The following is a 17,815-nucleotide window of genomic DNA, read 5'->3' as shown; positions in this document are numbered from 1 at the left end:
AGACCCTGATGTTGGGAAAGATGGAGGGCACAAGGAGAAGGGGACGGCAGAGGACGAGATGGTTGGATAGTGTTTTCGAGGTTACCAGCATGAGTTTGACCAAACTGCGGGAGGCAGTGGAGGACAGAGGTGCCTGGCGTTCTCTGGTCCATGGGGTCACGAAGAGTCGGACACGACTAAACGACTAAACAACAACAACAACAACAAGAATTGGGGACACGGAGGAAGGAGAATGTTATGTTCTAAGCTTGGATCCTAGAACAATAGGCAATTAGGATCCTAGAATGCAACAACTGATTGACTTGAAGGAAAAGACCAATCAGGCTCTAGGAGGGAAGCAGAATCAGCCAGTCAGACTGGACTCGTTGCGTAAATAATGTATATAAAAACCTGAGGTTTGGGGGGCAATTAAATCACTGTTTTACAAGCTTCAACAAAGAGCATGAAATCACTACAGGACTCTGAATATATTTCACTGGCGATTAAGGTGGGATCCTGCTGAGCTGTCTGCCGCTCACCGCACACAGCCGCCACAGGCAGCACAGAATTGCACCGGTCATCCAGGCTACAGCTCCAGGACCCAAGGACCCAGAATGGCGACAGACAACCGCTTCATGCCGTTCAGCCCAGCCTCAGGAGACTGGGAAGAATACGCCACCCGCTTCCAGTTCCTCCTGGAGGCAAAGGACGTCATGAGACACAGCCAAGAAGAGGGCAACCTTCTTCAGCATCTGTGGAGAAGAAACGTTCAAGATCGCCCGAGCCCTCCTCTCTCCCACAAATATTGCAACTGTTCCCTATGACACGATAATAGAACGGCTGAAGGGGCACTGAAGCAACTGAAGCTGCCGAGAGGTCAGCGCAAGGATTCCAATCAAGCATGTTATCCCAAACGAGGATCCACCACGAGGACCTCACCGACGACTCAGAATCCGACCGGGAGGACGTGCACGCACTGAGTGCAGCAGCGCACATAAGCTGCACGCCCACCACGACAGCCTCATCTGGAAAACAGGAACTGTGCAACTTGCAGGGAGAGCCACGAGCAGAGGACTTGCCATTTCCGCAACGCAGAATGCTAACAATGCAGAAAAGTGGGACACATTGCCCGGGTGTGCCGTGCCTGCCCTGCCCGACGCCTCGAACCAGATGGCCGACCCAAGAGTCCCAGGCCCTGTGCTCTGACACACCAGGGCAACTCGACGGAGATCACAGACTGTCAGGTATACCAGTTGCCTCATTCTAATGTGGAAAAAATTTACATCGAAACACAGAGGCAGCCCCGTGCCGCCTGGAGCTTGATACAGGCTCAACCCTGTCCATAATCTTGGCATGGACATTAAGGATATTGTGTCCCAGTGGCGGCTCCAAGTTTGGCCAGCCCCATTCACCCTCCGGGAGAATTACATAAATGCAAGGTCCCCACGATGGGGGTGGGAACCTTCAATGTACAATGTCAAGGGCGTAAGTGGCAGTTGGACTTCATCGTGGTCAAGGGGTGCTAAGTTAGCTTACTGGGGTTGGCGTGGTTTGGGCCACTGGAGTTAGCCATCACCGGGGTAAACCGCACCAGCTCCCACGTGGATGTGGACGCCACGTGCAAAGAGTTTCCGGAGGTATTTGATGAGTCATTGGGATGATATACTGCCCCCCCCCCGTTGGCCTATAACTAGACCCCGCCATACGACCCATCAGGTTCAAGGCCCACCAGGTCCTGTTCACTCTCAAAGCCCCGCATTGAGGAGGAATTAGATTGGCTTGTGGAGCAAGGAGTGCTCGAGCCCATGCCTAATGCCCCCTGAGAAACTCCAATCATCTCACCCGTCAAGCCCAATGGCTCAGTCCACATCTGCGCAGACTACAAATGTACCATAAAGAAGGCCCTTACGGCTCATGCATACCTGGTGCCAATGGTCAGCCATGTCCTCGCCACCCTGGCGGGGTATAAGAATTTTGGCAAGCTGGCCCTAGCCCAGGCCTATCAGCAGTTGTCACTGGACGAGGCCACTGCGGAGGCACAGACGACTGTAACACACAGGGGCCCGTTCCGTGTCAAGGGGCTGTAATTTGGCGTCCGCATGGCCCCAGGCATGTTCCAAAATCTAATGGACTCCTCAAAGGAATTCCCAGCGTCACCCCATTCTTCGATGATGTGATCACCGGGGCCACGCTGGGGGTGTTTGGGGACACACTCTGCACCATCCTGCACTATTTCCAGATAGCCAGCCTCAAGGTGAAGCGGGAAAAGTGTCTCCTAGGAGTTCAACAGATGGTTTTTCTAGGATTTACAATAGATGCAGACAGAGTCCACCTGACCAGGGACAAGATGAGGGCTATTTGCAATGCCCCTGCACCTAAGGGTAAGGTGGATCTCCAAGCCTTCTTGGCACTATTGAACTTTTACCATGCCTTCTTACCCCACAAGGCAGCAGTAGCAGAGCCCCTAGACAGACTGTTAGATAAGCGGGCCCCGTGGGTGTGGGGGCAGTGCCAAGAGGCTGTGTTCCAAACAGTCAACGATCTGCTCGCCTTGAACTCAGTCCTGGCGCACTTTGACAAGAGGTTGCCGGTGGTGCTGGCATGCAACACCTCGCCCTATGGTGTCGGTGCCGTACTAGGGCACCAACTTCCGGATGGAAGAGAGGTGCCGGTGCCTTACTTTTCCCAGCCCCTCTCCACAGCCGAGAGGAGCTATCCGCAAATAGACAAAGAGGGCATGGCAATTGTGAAGGGAGTAAAGAAATTTCCCTCTTACCGTTGTGACCGACCACAAATTGCTGCTTGGCCTATTCACACCTGAGAAGCAGACCCCTCAAATACTGTCACCCTGCGTCCTCAGGTGGTTGATTTTCCTCACCGGCTACCAGTATACACGGTCCACCAGCCTGGGAAGCCAATGGGCCACGCGGACGCCCCCAGCAGACTGCCACTACCTGAGACTTGACCCAACCCAGCACCCGCACATGAGGTCATTAGCCTGGAACAGCTTCCTGACCGCCCCATTCAGGTGCTGGAAGTAGCACGCCACTCCATGAAGGACAGGGTCATCTCCCGGGTCCTGGACTGGGTGTGGTGATGGCCCAGTAGCAACCCTGGGCCGGAATTTGGGGGCTATACAACCCGCAAACACAAGTGGTCAGCCCACAAGGGGTGCCTGTTACGGGGAAGCAGGGTGGTCGTTCCCCAGCCTCTGCGCCAAAAGGTCCTCACAGCCCTACATGAAACACACCCAGGGGGGGGTGAGGCCCTTAAGCTATGTGTGGTGGCCAGGAATTGACGGGGAGATAGAGGCCTGGGTTAAATACTGCCAGAGCTGAAGAGTCCTGCCCAGATCCCCCAAGGGCCCCCATCCAACCCTGGGAGTCCACCCGAGCACTGTGGTCCCACCTGCATGTGGACTGCGCTGGCCCCTTCCAGGGAAGGACATTCTTTGTAGTGGTGGACTCATACTCCAAATGGCTGGAGGTCACCCAGGTACCGTCTACTTCCATAGCTGCGGTCATCCAAGTACTATGCAGGCTGTTCACAACCCACAGACTCCCTGACACCCTCGTCTCCGACAACGGAACAGCATTCACATCACAGGAGTTCCAGACTTTCGCAACAGAAAATGCCATCCGCCATACACGATCAGTGCTGTTCCACCCCACCACGAATGGCCAAGCAGAGCGCATGGTGTGGACCACCAAGGACACCCTCCGCCGCATGACACAAAGGGACTGGGAGTATCGCCTAGCTGCATTTGTCCTAGCCCAGCATAGCAGCCACAGCACAATGATGGCCGGAGCCCAGCGGAACTATTCATGGGCTGGCGCCTCACAACAAGACCGGACCGCCTTCACCCCAACGGGGCCCATGAGGAGGCAGCAGTGGGGGAACGTAGGAACCCCCGGACCTTCCAGCCCCGCGACCCAGTGTACGCAAAGAACTTCGGGGAGGGCCTGGCATGGGTACCCGCCACAGTCACCGGGGCGACTGGCCCCGTGTCATACGAGGTGCTAACGAAGGGGGGAAAGCTTGGCGCCGCCACTGCGATCAACTGCTGTGATGGTTCCTGGGGGGGAACTGCAAGGAGGGCTGGACAGAGGAATCCCAAGGGGATAGCAGAAGGGTGAGGCCCATAGAGCAGGAGGAGCAGAAGTGACCAAGGCTGAGCAGCCACAGGAACCAGAACCACAACCAAATGGGCCAGCGGCGTCCAACCCAACGACCCCGTCACAACCAGCAGCCCTGGAACAAGAGCAAGAACCAGGAACCCCTACTAAGACACCCAAGACCATAGGTGACTGGCGTACCTTAAACACTACGAATGCTAACCTCCTGGGCGCAACGGGAACGTAGAGGGGAGGGAGCTTATGTACTAAGCTTGGAGCCTAAAACAAAAGGCTATTAGGATCCTAGTACACGACAACTGATTGGCCTGCAGGAAAAGAGCAATCAGACTCCAGGAGGGAAGCAGAATCAGCCAATCAGACGGGACTAATTGTGTAAATAATGTATATAACAGCCTGAGGTTTGGGGTGCAATTAAATCACTGTTTTGCAAGCTGCAATAAAGAGCATGAAATCACTACAGGACTCCTGAGTAGATTTCAGAGAATGTAATGCTTCTTTGGTTGGGATTGTCCAGCAAGGAGATAGGAGATTGGTTCCAGTCAAAGGGTAGTTTAAGATGCAGGGCGGGGGGAGAGAGCTCCTTGTGAAAGGGGGGGCAGTTTTGGGAGACATTCCAGCCGTGGCATTGGCAGCCAGATGAGGAATCCGGGAAGAGGACACTCCAGGCTCATCTAGTCCAACCCCTGTGATTCAGGAACCCCGGTTCTTAGTCCCGCCAGCTCCCTTGAACTGGGCAACTCAGATGCCTGGAGCAGCGCCCGTTGGAGAGCAGCCTTGGGTCGCCTCTGGAGCTGGCCGGACCTTTGGGACGGCTGTTTCCATCCCCCCTGCCTTCTGCTGGCAGGCCCGGTTGGGAGTTGTAGTCCAAAGCCCCTTGAGGGGAGGTGGTTTTCAAGTTGGAACTATGTTTTGACCCTTGGCCAAAAGGAGATGCCACCAAGTGTGTGTGTGTCGGGAGGGTGTCTTTTCAGTGCCAGGATACAAGGTGCTCTCTTGACCCGGGAGCCCAATCCCTCTCCCCCACCCCTAGAAAAGGGGGTCTTCCCCTCATCCTCTCCTTGCAGGACCCCCTTTTCCTTCCTCTTTGCTCAGAGAGTCGGAAGCAACTCTCTCTCAAGGGACCCTGGAGCCAAACACTTGCAGAGTTTTCCTTCTCAAGCGAAAGGGGGGGGGAGGAATACATTCTTGCTGCTCTTGAGATGCACAGAAATCTCTTGTCCTGATGCTTCACAACACAGGCCTGCTGGGATGGGTTTCCTTGTCCCCCCTGCCACTGAAAAATTCCACTTCTCTGCCTCTTTGCCGATTGTTACGTTTCATTACTTCTTTTACGGTAAAGATGTTACGCTGCATCTTTGAGACGCTGCACTTCCTGCTGCTTTTTTCTCTTCTGGGTCTGAATAAATCTTAATCTTCTTGCTTTTTGTGTGCTCTTTTCCTGCTGCTTGATATACAGTTGTCCGTGGCATTTCCATCCAGGTGCCAGAGACCTGCTTCTCCCCCGGAGCCCCAGGCAGAGAGAGGGGCTCCTCCTCCGGGACACGGGTTCCCCCTTCCCACGCACACGCGCCCACTCCGGCTTCTTCCCGGCCAGGCGCCCCGCACCCCCCCAGGCCCCCCTCTTGCTGGGACAGGGCTCTCTGCCCCCCCCAAGAGAGACACCCCCGCGTCCCCCATCTGCGCCCCCAAAGACCCCCCTCTCCCCCGCCCAGACGCCCCTTCGCAGCCCCGGGCAGAGAGAGGGGCTCCTCCTCCGGGACACGGGTTCCCCCTTCCCACGAACACGCGCCCAGTCCGGCTTCTCCGCCAGGCGCCCCTCCTCTCGGCCCGGGGGCCCCGCACCCTGCCAGGCCCCCCTCTTGCTGGGACAGGGCTCACTGCCCCCCAGACCCGCCCAGAAGCCCCCAAGAGAGACACCCCGCTCTGGCCCCCCAAAGACCCCCCTCTCCCCCGCCCAGACGCCCCTTCGCAGCCCCAGGCAGAGAGAGGGGCTCCTCCTCCGGGACACGGGTTCCCCCTTCCCACGCACACGCGCCCAGTCCGGCTTCTCCGCCAGGCGCCCCGCACCCCCCCAGGCCCCCCTCTTGCTGGGACAGGGCTCTCTGCCCCCCCAAGAGAGACACCCCCGCGTCCCCCATCTGCGCCCCCAAAGACCCCCCTCTCCCCCGCCCAGACGCCCCTTCGCAGCCCCGGGCAGAGAGAGGGGCTCCTCCTCCGGGACACGGGTTCCCCCTTCCCACGAACACGCGCCCAGTCCGGCTTCTCCGCCAGGCGCCCCTCCTCTCGGCCCGGGGGCCCCGCACCCTGCCAGGCCCCCCTCTTGCTGGGACAGGGCTCACTGCCCCCCAGACCCGCCCAGAAGCCCCCAAGAGAGACACCCCGCTCTGGCCCCCCAAAGACCCCCCTCTCCCCCGCCCAGACGCCCCTTCGCAGCCCCAGGCAGAGAGAGGGGCTCCTCCTCCGGGACACGGGTTCCCCCTTCCCACGCACACGCGCCCAGTCCGGCTTCTCCGCCAGGCGCCCCGCACCCCCCCAGGCCCCCCTCTTGCTGGGACAGGGCTCTCTGCCCCCCCCAAGAGAGACACCCCCGCGTCCCCCATCTGCGCCCCCAAAGACCCCCCTCTCCCCCGCCCAGACGCCCCTTCGCAGCCCCGGGCAGAGAGAGGGGCTCCTCCTCCGGGACACGGGTTCCCCCTTCCCACGAACACGCGCCCACTCCGGCGCCCCTCCTCTCCCCTCCGAGGGAGCAGCTCTGAAGGGTTAAGGGGCGCCGAGCTGGCTTCCTAGAGAGGACAGGAAAGGAAGGCGGGCCGCTCCTCCCCCCCTCTGACGTCCCTTCCGGCCTGGCCTTCGCCTGCCGGGCTCGGGTGGGTCTCCTCTCGGGGGAAGCCTGCGGAACTCCCTGCCCCGCGACGCTGAGGTAAAAGCGCCTTGCCTTTCCTCTTCCTCCTCCCGGGGGGCTCTTTCCCAAGCTTCCCCGGAGTTTTCAGGCTCGAGGGCCTCTCGCCTCCTTCCCAAGCCTCTTGGGAGTCTGGCTTGGCAGGTGGGGGCCGGGGGGGCTCTCTCTCTTTTCTTTCCCCTTATTTTTCTTTCTTTCAATCGATGTTGTTCATGTCTGAAAGGAGATGGACGAAAGTGGGAAGGGAGGATCGCTTCCTGCTTCTCTTGGCTTGGCATCTTGCAAGAACCTTCAGTTTAACTTGGCATTTTCCCTGCCATCAAAAAGGAGATCGATATTTCGGCATCTCCCAGCTTGACATGTGCTTTAATTTCAGCACATAACTATATTGAAACAACATAAATTGGTATTTGTCACAGTAACCTCTTGTTTTTTGAATAACTTTTTACTGGGTTTTATAAAGAAGGATCATAGGAATAATAAAGAATACAGATAAGTAAAGCAACTCTTCTCATGCCATTTGTATATCACAAAAGCAGCATAATAACTTTGTGACATCAGGTTCATTGTCAGCGGTCAGCGTATGACTTTTGGGTTAAGGAATTGGTTTGAAGGCGACCCAACAAGCAAACAACAAGTTTATTAAATTTGTGAGGTCCATGCCTTTACACAAAATACCATAAAACATTATTAAAAGATGAACAATCAAATTATAAAAATAAGCTAAAATTCATGCCATGCTGTCCCAGCAGGGAAACTACCCAAAAAACCCCACCATTCAGGAAAGAAGATGCAGCAACAGGTTAGGAGAGCAATGGGAGGGACCTCACCATTTCATCCAGGAACCCTACTCTAGTTTCCATAGCCTTCACCACAAAGACCGCTACCACGTGAGAAATCCGTGGATCAGCGTCCACCAGTAAAAACTTTACTTGATCCTCAGAGTTGACTATTGATTTGGGAATGGTTTGTAACATCGCATCCCTGAAGGCCGAATAGATGGGACAATACAACATGTAATGTGTGAGATCCTCTTTGGTTCTCATATGACAAGGACATATACGCTCCTCTACTGGGATTTTTGCATATCTGCCTGACAGTTAGGCCGTAGGAATGGTTTGAAAACGGGCCATGGTGAAAGCTCTCCGAAGGGTGGGATTGGTGATATTCGCCAAGTAATTGGCGCAGGTTTTGACTGTTTTCAGTCGGGGAAACCAGTGGGAGGACCCTGGGTTCTGTATTTTTGTGATATCTAACAGAGCGTCTCTCTCCAGGATCCATTCCCGAACTTTGTCCGGGCTCCACAGTTTGAGGATATTAAACTCCGGTAGGGTGTATCTAACCAGGATCTCAGATAGGTTTTGACGCCAAGTGGTGTTCTTTTGAAGAGATACAAAGGCTTGTTTGGCCAATAAGGTGTTTGAAGTGTTTGCAAGGTTGATGTAAAATCGTAGGAATCTTAAGTGGGCCCTGGCAGACACAGAGGGTAATCCAACCTCCACCCTCAAGAAAGCTGCTGGGGTTCCTTGAGGAAGGCCTAGAATCCTCTTGAGATAATAATTTTGCAAAATTTCAAGCCGTTCCAACAACCTCTGGTTCCACCCCCAGAGTTCTATCCCATATAACATCTGGGGAATAGCTTTCCCAACAAAAGCTCTTAATGCCGGGATCACCAATTGTCCTCCCCGGGTATGGAAGAAACTAAGCAGGACACCAATTGTTCTTCGTGTTAGGATGGTTACAGCCTTAAAGTGGGCTAGCCAACTAGATGTAGCCTGGAATGTAACACCCAGATATTTAAAAAAAGGGCACTGTTCAATCACATGTTCATCTAAAGACCATCTAAAGGTGTGGCGAGCTCTACTGAACACCACAATTTTTGTTTTGTCATAGTTTATCTTTAGTGAGTTATGGGAACAGTAGGCTGCGATCCCCTCCAGCATGCTGCGTAAGCCTCTTCGGGTGAGTGCCATTAAAGCCATGTCATCGGCATATAGCAATATATTCAGACGTTTACCTTCAAGGGCTGGAGCCGATGACTTGTACTTTGCCATGTACTGAACAATATCGTTTATGTAAAAGTTAAAAAGAAATGGGGCTAGCAGGCATCCCTGTTTGACCCCTTTCCCCAATGGCAGTGGGTCCGTAAGAGTTCCCGATGGCCCAGTTCTGATTTTGACTGTAATATCTGTGTGTAACTCTCTGAGAATTTTTAAAAGTCGTCTATCAATGTCCGTTTCATATAATTTTTTCCATAGTCTATCTCTACAGATTGAGTCAAAGGCAGATGTCAAGTCAACGAAGGCCACGAAGAGTCTGCTCTTATACGCTTTTGCATATTTAGCTACCAGAGTCTGTAGTACCATACAGTGACCTATCGTATTGTGGCCCTTTCTAAATCCTGCCTGTTCCTGGTTGAACAGGTTAGAATGGTCCGCCCAGTCTACCAACTTGTTTAATAAGTACCGGGTATAAAGTTTGTATGCGATGTCCAGAAGGCTTACAGGGCGGTAGTTTGCTGGATCTTGAATATCTCCCTTCTTGTAGATAGGGGCTACCACACTTAGTTTCCAGTTTGCTGGAATTTTACGTGTTGTTTATTGCCGTAAAAAGTTTGGCCAAAAAGATGGCCCACCATGGGGCATTTGATTTAAAAACCTCAGGGGGGATCATATCCTCACCAGGAGCTTTGCCATTTTTTAAAGTTTTAATTAGCTGTAGGCACTCTGATTCCGTAACAGGATCCCAACTAGCTAGATGATCATTCTTCAATGGGAGGGACGGACTCGAATTAGCAGTATTTGAGGGTGTGTATAGCTTGAAAAAATGTTGATACCACACATCGGATGGAATACTGCTGTTTACAATTTTTCCTTTGGCTGAGACTCCCTGTGCTACTATTGCCCAAAATTTTCTATCGTCTCGCGATTTAATCGCCTTATCAAGTGCCTCCCATTGTTCCTTCCTATAAAGGGATTTCTTGAGTTTTAGGGTGTTTTTATAGTAAGAGCGCCATCTGTGGAAATTTACCATAGATGCCAGAGTCCTCTCCTGTTTTACCTTGTTTTGTTGTTTCCTAAGCAGGGATCTTAGCTTCCGGCAGTCTTTGTCAAACCAGACCCCCGATTTGTTATGTTGTTTGGGAGGCCTGGTGTTTATAAGAAATGGGAAAAGACCCGCTGATATAGTGAAAAAGGATCAAAGTTAGGTAAAAGACACTGGTCTCTCAGAGCCAATAAATCTGGAGAGTGCAGGTGTTGTTTAATTTTAAGCTCCAGCTCGCTGTTCCATTTACGCCTGCGTGGGGCCGGTGCTTGAGGAGGGACTGCACAATGTAGATGTTGTAATCCCCCTGATTTGAGGGGAGTTAGTGAGATTGCTCTAGGAAGATGGTCGCTCTCAGTTCTGTTAAAAGTGCTGAGACCCTATGCCCTCTCCAAAATTGTTGGAGAGACCAGGATATGGTCAATCACACTTGCACCACGAGGGTCGATAAAAGAAAAGAAACCTCCTGACCTATCCATGTAAGTACCATGCAGGTTGTACAAATTATGCTTAAAGGCAATCTCCAGTAATGTATTACCTGCCTTATTCAGGACCTTTTCATCAGAAGGCGACCCAAAATAAAGGGGAAACAGAACAGAGAGCATTCCACATGGCAAAGCCCTTGTGGCTGTGCTTCGATTAAGGGTGAGTCATGGGCCTTTCTCCTCTTCCATTGCCAACTCAACAATATAAAGTGTTGGTCTGTTGATGAACTTAGGCCCAGAAATGAACTGGCAAGCAATGCAGGTCTTTAAAACAGGAATTACATGTATGCCAAAGGATTTTCGTGGGTCTTCAGTGAGGAGGGGTAGATGCCACCTGTCAGGCTCCCCCAGTGGCCAGCCAAGAAGGAGACAACAAGCAGAGTTCCTGCAGAGTCCTTTATTCAATATTTACAGAGAGAGACTTTGAACAGCGCCTCTCCATCCTTCTGCAAACCACTGTTGTCAATCTATTCTGTCCTCCTCTTCTCGGGAAGGTTCAGGAGGAGGGAAGGGGGTCTCCAGCATTCCTCTTGGGTCCAGTCCCGGACACCACCTGGAGCCTGTTGGGGAAAAGGTGGGATAGAAATGCCATTAGTAAAATGCCATTAGAAATGCCAGTTGAGAACCCAACCGCTGCATTTGAGTCCAGTTTCTGAGGCGTCTTCCGGGGCAGTTCCACCCGGTGGGCCTTGCCACCGTCCCCTCGGATCCAGAGCAGGAAGTCCCCAAGGGACGGTGGCTGGAGCTGGACATGAGCCCTGCTGCTCACCAAGCCACCCAAGCAGATATGGCTGGGTTGGGGCGAAGCTCTGGACTATGAAGTGGGGTTGGGAGGGACCCCCACTATTGCCCTGGCTCCAAATTACACGTCATACAGGAGCTTCCGGAGGCGGCGCAAAACGGCAATGGCGGTCCTCTTTACTCAGTGAAGAGGGGCTCCGCGAAAAAGGGTCGTCCGCTACGGCGAAGCGGAGACCCATTCAGATAAACCGCAGGCAGAGCGAGCCTGTGGCCGTGGGACTCGGCGGGTGCCAGAAGCCCCCCCAGAAGCGAGGAAGGGACCTCGTAAGAGGCTCCGGATCGTGAACGGGGGAGCGGCGCTGTGAGTTCATCGCTCTTTTCGCGGAAGTGAAGCCGCGCTGCTGTTGCTGATGAGCGCCGACCTTTCTTCTTGAAAAACATCGAAATTGGCTGCAATCTACCCGTGAGTAAGGGGTACCAAAGAACTGATTAAGGATTAATTTAAATTTGTCTATTTCGGCTGAAAACGGGAGGCGAGTAACAGGAAGTCCGCCTTCCGGTCCTGCTAATCAGAGCAAAGCAAAAGAACCCGATGCGGGCTGAAGCGCTAAAAAGAGACTTTGAAAGAAGTAAGAAGGGGCATTAATAAACTGTGTGTGTCTAGAAATTGAAAAGAGTGAAGAAGTAAATTTTTTGGTTCATTGTGTTAGAGAATCCTCCGCCTACTGTGAAGAGATGTGGAATTGAAGGGGATAACCGAGTTATCGGACTGCCAGTGTTGTAAAGGAGTACTGTCAGGCTGCTGAAACTTTTTTCTTAACATAAACTGTTGCATTGATGGATACACTATCGCTTTAATACTGTCATTGAAACCTCTCCGTTACCTTGTGGCACTAATTTGAAACAGAACTTTCTGAAAGCCTCCTTTTTGAACTTGGGGACTTCAGTTGAAATAGGAGCTTTGATGGTGGAAAAGAAACTTTCTTTCCTATGAAAACCCCCCCTAGTGGATTTGCGGAGGCATTGAGGTCTGGGAACTGTATCCTATTGGGATTTTTTGTGGTTTAATTGTTTATACTCTGGGCTTGCCTTTCTCATGGATTGAAAGACTATTCGACCTTGAACAGCAGCTGGGGAATGAGTGGCCCAGCGAAAACAAGAGCAGCTAAAGCTAAGGAAGCTTTAGCTGAGGAAGCTAAAGAAAAGAAAAAAGATAAGAGAGCTGGGCAGCTTGTCCAAACAACCTTGATTCATCATCGTAGATCCTCGGTGCCAACTGTGCTGACGGCGCAGGAGGAAGAAGTTGAAACGCCTGCTACAGAAGAAATGGCAGCTGGAGGAACTGATCCAGTCTTGAAACAAATTTTGGAACAACTGGCACTTCTGAATAAGAAGGTGGACGATCAGTCATCTAAAATTGATAGAGCTACATCTACTATCAGCAAGTTAACAGATCAGGTTTCGCAGCACACTCAGGCTATTGAGAAACTGCAAGGAGCTACGGCGGAGAACTACAAACTAGCTGCGGAAGCCAATCAAAAAGCTGAGCAAGCGTGCAAGAAGGTGGAAGAGATCAAAGGGGAAGTAAGACCTTTGAAAAGACAGGTAGGAGAACAGCAAGCCTACCTGTCAATGGTGGAACTGAAAAGTAAGGAATGTAATCTTAGGCTGAGGGCTGTCCCAGAGTTGGAACAGGGCAACCTAGAGAAATTCTTGACGGAGTTGTTTTCTAAATTTTGGGGGGTTGAAGAAGATAAAGATTTCAGGATTGTGACGGCCTTCAGACTGGGAAGATCGGTTAAGAAAGATAAGTCCAGAGACTGTTTGGTTTGTTTGAGAACAAGAGAGGAAAGAGACAAGATATTAGGCCAACATTTTAAAAAATCCCTGGAAGTTGAAGGCAAAAGGGCAGAAATTTATAGAGACATTCCTAAATATTTGTTGGACCTTAGAGCCACATACACAGACTTGGCCAAATTGTTAAGATACAACGCAATCCCTTATAGGTGGGAATTTCCTCAAGGTCTGTCATTCACCTATAGAGGAAAGAAGGTAAGAATTAAAACACCAGAAGACCACCAGAAGTTCCTACACGACAACGAGGAGGACCTCCAAAAGAGAGCTGCAGATTCCTGGCCTCCACCACCGGGATTACCACCAGGATCCATACCATCTGGAGGCGGCCCGGCACCACAGCTTCCGGAAAAGGACGATAAATTAGATACCCAACTGTGATACCCAAGAAGTAGGCCGGGATGTCTCTACAGCTTCTTAGTTGGAATATAAATGGCGGGAATTCTCCAGAAAAACGCAGAAAAGTATTTCATATTTTGAAAAAAGAACAATTGGACATTATTTGCCTGCAAGAAACGCACGTGACAAGACTCCACAGAAAAGTGTTAATCAATAAAAGGTTAGGCCAAGAATTTATTTCATCGGATAAAGTTAAGAAAAGAGGAGTGGTGATTTATGCAAAGGAGAACTTGTCCCCAAAATTTGTATTTAAAGATGAACAGGGCAGAATTTTGGCAATTGAAATCCAGACACAAGGAGAAAAGTTTTTAATTCTAGGAATCTACGCCCCAAATGATGGAAAATCGGAATTTTTTAAGAAGCTGCACGAGATTATGCTGGACTATTTGGACTATAACAACATTATCATGTTGGGAGATATGAACGGTGTCGCCTCAGTGAATATGGATAAGTCACAAAGTGCTAATATAACGAAAGATGGCAGACTACCAAAAACCTTTTTTGAAATGACTGACAATTTGGATTTGATTGACATATGGAGGATCAAGAACCCTCTAGGGAAAGAAGGAACTTTTTTTTCTGAGGCCCATATGACATGGACGCGAATCGACCAAATATGGATAACTAGAGGGCTGGCACCTAAGACCAGAAAAGTGGAAATCTGCCCAAAAACCTGCTCCGACCACAACGCCTTGAGAATGGAATTGAGACTAAATACAACCGGATCGTTCAGATGGAGAATGAATGACGCTTTGTTAAGAGATCAGGAGATTGTTAAGAAGGCCCAAAAAGTTTTAAAGGACTATTTTGAAATAAACTTAAAGACAAATGTGGAAAAAAGAATAATCTGGGACGCAAGCAAAGCAGTTATAAGAGGGTTTCTAATACAACAGAACACGATTAAAAAAAGACTCTGGAATGAAAAGAAGGAGAAGATCTTGGAGAAAATAAGAGAAGGAGAGAGAAAACTGAGATCCAGGCCTAAATCAAAGGAAGTATTGAGAGAAGTGAAGTTTTTCCAGGCACAATATTCGAAACTGATAAATCAAGAGGTGGAATGGAAAATTAAACAAATGAAACAAAGATCCTTTGAATCTGCTAACAAATGTGGAAAATTGTTGGCTTGGCAGTTGAAAAAGAGACAAAAACTTAACACAGTTACAAATCTAGAGATTGAAGGGAGAATGGTTCAGAAACCCGACGAAATTAGAAAGTCCTTCCAGAGATATTTCAAAGAACTTTATTCTCAAAGGCCACAAAAAAGCTCAGAGGTGGACCAATTTGTTATAACTAATGGATTACAAAAAATACCCCAGGAAATGAGAGCAATCCTGAACTGTAATATTACAACTCAAGAAATTGAATGCGCCATTCAGAACCTTCAACTGGGCAAATCTCCGGGACCTGATGGGCTTACTTCCAAATATTATAAGGTACTGAAGGATTCATTGATACAACCATTGCTGGAAGTTTGCAACCAGATTATGGAGGGGAGGAAGGCACCGGAAACGTGGAAAGAAGCTTTCATCACGTTGATCCCAAAACTAGAATCTGAAAAAACTCAACTTAAAAACTACCGTCCTATCTCACTCCTAAATGTGGATTACAAAATTTTTGCAGACATTTTGGCAAGTAGGTTTAAGAAAGTCTTAAATGAAGTGATTCATAAGGACCAAGCAGGCTTTCTCCCTGGTAGGCATTTATTTGACAACACAAGAAACATCATTGACATTTTGGAGTTTTTACAGATTAATTCAAACACAAGAGCGGTGTTGATTTTTATTGATGCGGAGAAGGCCTTTGACAACATTTCTTGGCTGTTTATGAAGAAAAATTTGGAAAGGATGGGAGTAGGGCGGGGGTTTGAAAATGGAATAGAAGCAATTTATTCAGAACAAAAAGCTAAATTGATAGTAAACAACGTGGTGACAGAGGAGTTCAAAATTGAAAAAGGGACACGACAGGGGTGCCCTCTATCTCCTCTGTTGTTTATTTCAGTCCTGGAGGTGCTATTGAACATGATTAGAAATGACCGGTTGACACAGGGAATTGTGGTCGGAGAGAAACAATATAAACTGAAAGCTTTTGCAGATGACTTGGTATTAACATTACAGGAGCCAGCCTCTAGTACTAAAAGAGCGTTAGAATTAATTTCTGACTTTGGTCGGGTGGCGGGATTCAAGCTGAATAAACAAAAAACTAAAGTTTTAGCAAAAAACTTGACAACTACTGAAATAGAGGAGTTCAGAAAAGAAACAGAACTAAATGTGGTCAAAAAAGTAAAGTACCTAGGGGTCCATTTGACCTCCAAAAATTTGAATTTATTTAAGGACAACTATGAGAAATGTTGGTCAGAGATCAAAAGAGATCTGGAAATATGGTCAAGATTAAAACTTTCCTTGCTGGGCAGAATAGCTGCTATAAAGATGAATGTATTGCCGAAAATGCTATTTTTGTTTCAGGCCCTCCAGATCGTGGATAAGGTGGAATGTTTTGGAAAATGGCAGAGGGATTTATCTAAATTTGTCTGGCAGGGCAAAAAGCCCCGATTAAAGTTTAAAATACTAACAGATGCGAAAGAAAGAGGGGGGTTTGCCCTGCCGGACTTGAGGTTATATTATGAAGCTGCAGCCCTCTGCTGGTTGAAGGATTGGATTTTATTGGAGAACACCGATGTCCTTGACCTGGAGGGATTTGATAATGCTTTTGGGTGGCATGCATATTTGTGGTATGACAAGGTTAAAGTTCATAAATTGTTCAAAAACCATATTGTCAGAAGGGCAATTTTCATGGTCTGGTCAAAATATAAAGACTTATTGGAGAGTAAAACTCCGAGGTGGCTCTCACCGATGGAGGCCAAAGCACGTAAAAGACTCAATATGGAGGCCCACTGGCCTAAATATTGGGAAATAATTGAAAAAATTGGAGATAAATGGAGGTTACAGAGTATGGAAAAGTTAAAAAACAAGGTGCGAGATTGGTTGCATTATGCTCAAATCCAGGAAGTTTTTAAAGCAGACAAAAAAGTGGGTTTTCAGGAGGAAAAATCGAAACTAGAAACAGAGTTGCTTGAGCCAAAATCTAAGCTAATTTCGAGAATGTATAACTTGCTGCTTAAATGGAACACACAGGATGAGATTGTCAAATCCTCTATGATAAAGTGGGCACAGGACTTGGGGCATAACATTATGTTTGAAGACTGGGAAAGGTTATGGAACACCGGAATGAAATTCACGGCATGTACTGCCTTGAAGGAAAACATTATGAAAATGATATACCGGTGGTACATGACCCCAGTCAAGCTTGCAAAGATATATCACCTGTCCGATAATAAATGTTGGAAATGTAAGGAAGAGGAAGGGACATTTTTACACCTCTGGTGGACCTGCCCGAAAGTGAAGGCCTTCTGGGAAATGATACATAATGAACTAAAAAAGGTGCTGAGATTCACCTTACCTAAGAAACCGGAGGCCTTCCTTCTGGGCATGGTAGACCAGAGGATGGTCAAGAAAGATAGAATTTTCTTTATGTACGCTACTACAGCAGCGAGGATTTTGTTGGCAAAGCACTGGAAGACACAAAATCTACCCACATTGGAAGAATGGCAGACGCAGCTGATGGACTATATGGAGTTGGCTGAAATGACTGGCAGAATTCGAGACTCGGGAGAAGAAGAAACGGAGGAAGTTTGGGAAAATTTTAAGGACTATTTGAAAAAGCATTATAAGTTGTATGAATGTTAAAAAATGCTCCTTTCTAGGAAGGTATAGCTTCAGTATCGGCAAATTTCTGAATTGATAAATAAGACACTATAAGACAGAAGTGAGATAATGAAATATTTTTATTGTGTGGAAATTAAAAATTAATGCAATTGTACTGAAATGTTTACATCAGATAACACGATAAAATGGAAGATATATTGTTATGTATAAAATAAGTTAACAAATTGCTGAGGTTTTGGTTACACAGGGAATGCAGTGCTCGGGAGATGGGGGGAGTCCATTGGATCTATGGAAGTATGTATTTGAAAGTGGAAATTTGTTTATTAAAAACCTAATAAAATATTTATAAAAAAAAAAACAAATTACACGTCATACAAATGACTCACTTGTCATTCACAGTTATGACTTCTTCTTCCTCCTCCTCCTCTCCCCACGCTTGCTCAGGGAACATTCTTCTCTTGGCTGTGTATTGATCTTATAATAGAAGAATGTGTTTGATTCATAGGATTAGCTGCAGCTTGCATTAGGACACACAGAACTTGGCAGAGGACCAAG

The 17,815-nt window shown here is 48.9% G+C and overlaps 1 long non-coding RNA gene across 1 annotated transcript in view; it reads right to left on the bottom strand.

The window, feature by feature from the left end:
- LOC309376241 overlaps positions 1-17,815 on the bottom strand; it is a 94,825-nt gene that overhangs the window by 10,469 nt on the left and 66,541 nt on the right. The window contains exon 2 of the long non-coding RNA XR_014171097.1: positions 3,388-4,258. This is a non-coding gene — a long non-coding RNA (uncharacterized lncRNA). The remainder of the gene's footprint in view (positions 1-3,387; positions 4,259-17,815) is intronic.

This window comes from Podarcis melisellensis (assembly GCF_964234715.1).
Source record: "Podarcis melisellensis genome assembly, chromosome: 8".
Lineage (NCBI taxonomy): Eukaryota > Metazoa > Chordata > Lepidosauria > Squamata > Lacertidae > Podarcis > Podarcis melisellensis.
The sequence above is the reverse complement of the archived record's forward strand: the minus strand, read 5'-3'. Positions and strand labels throughout refer to the sequence as shown.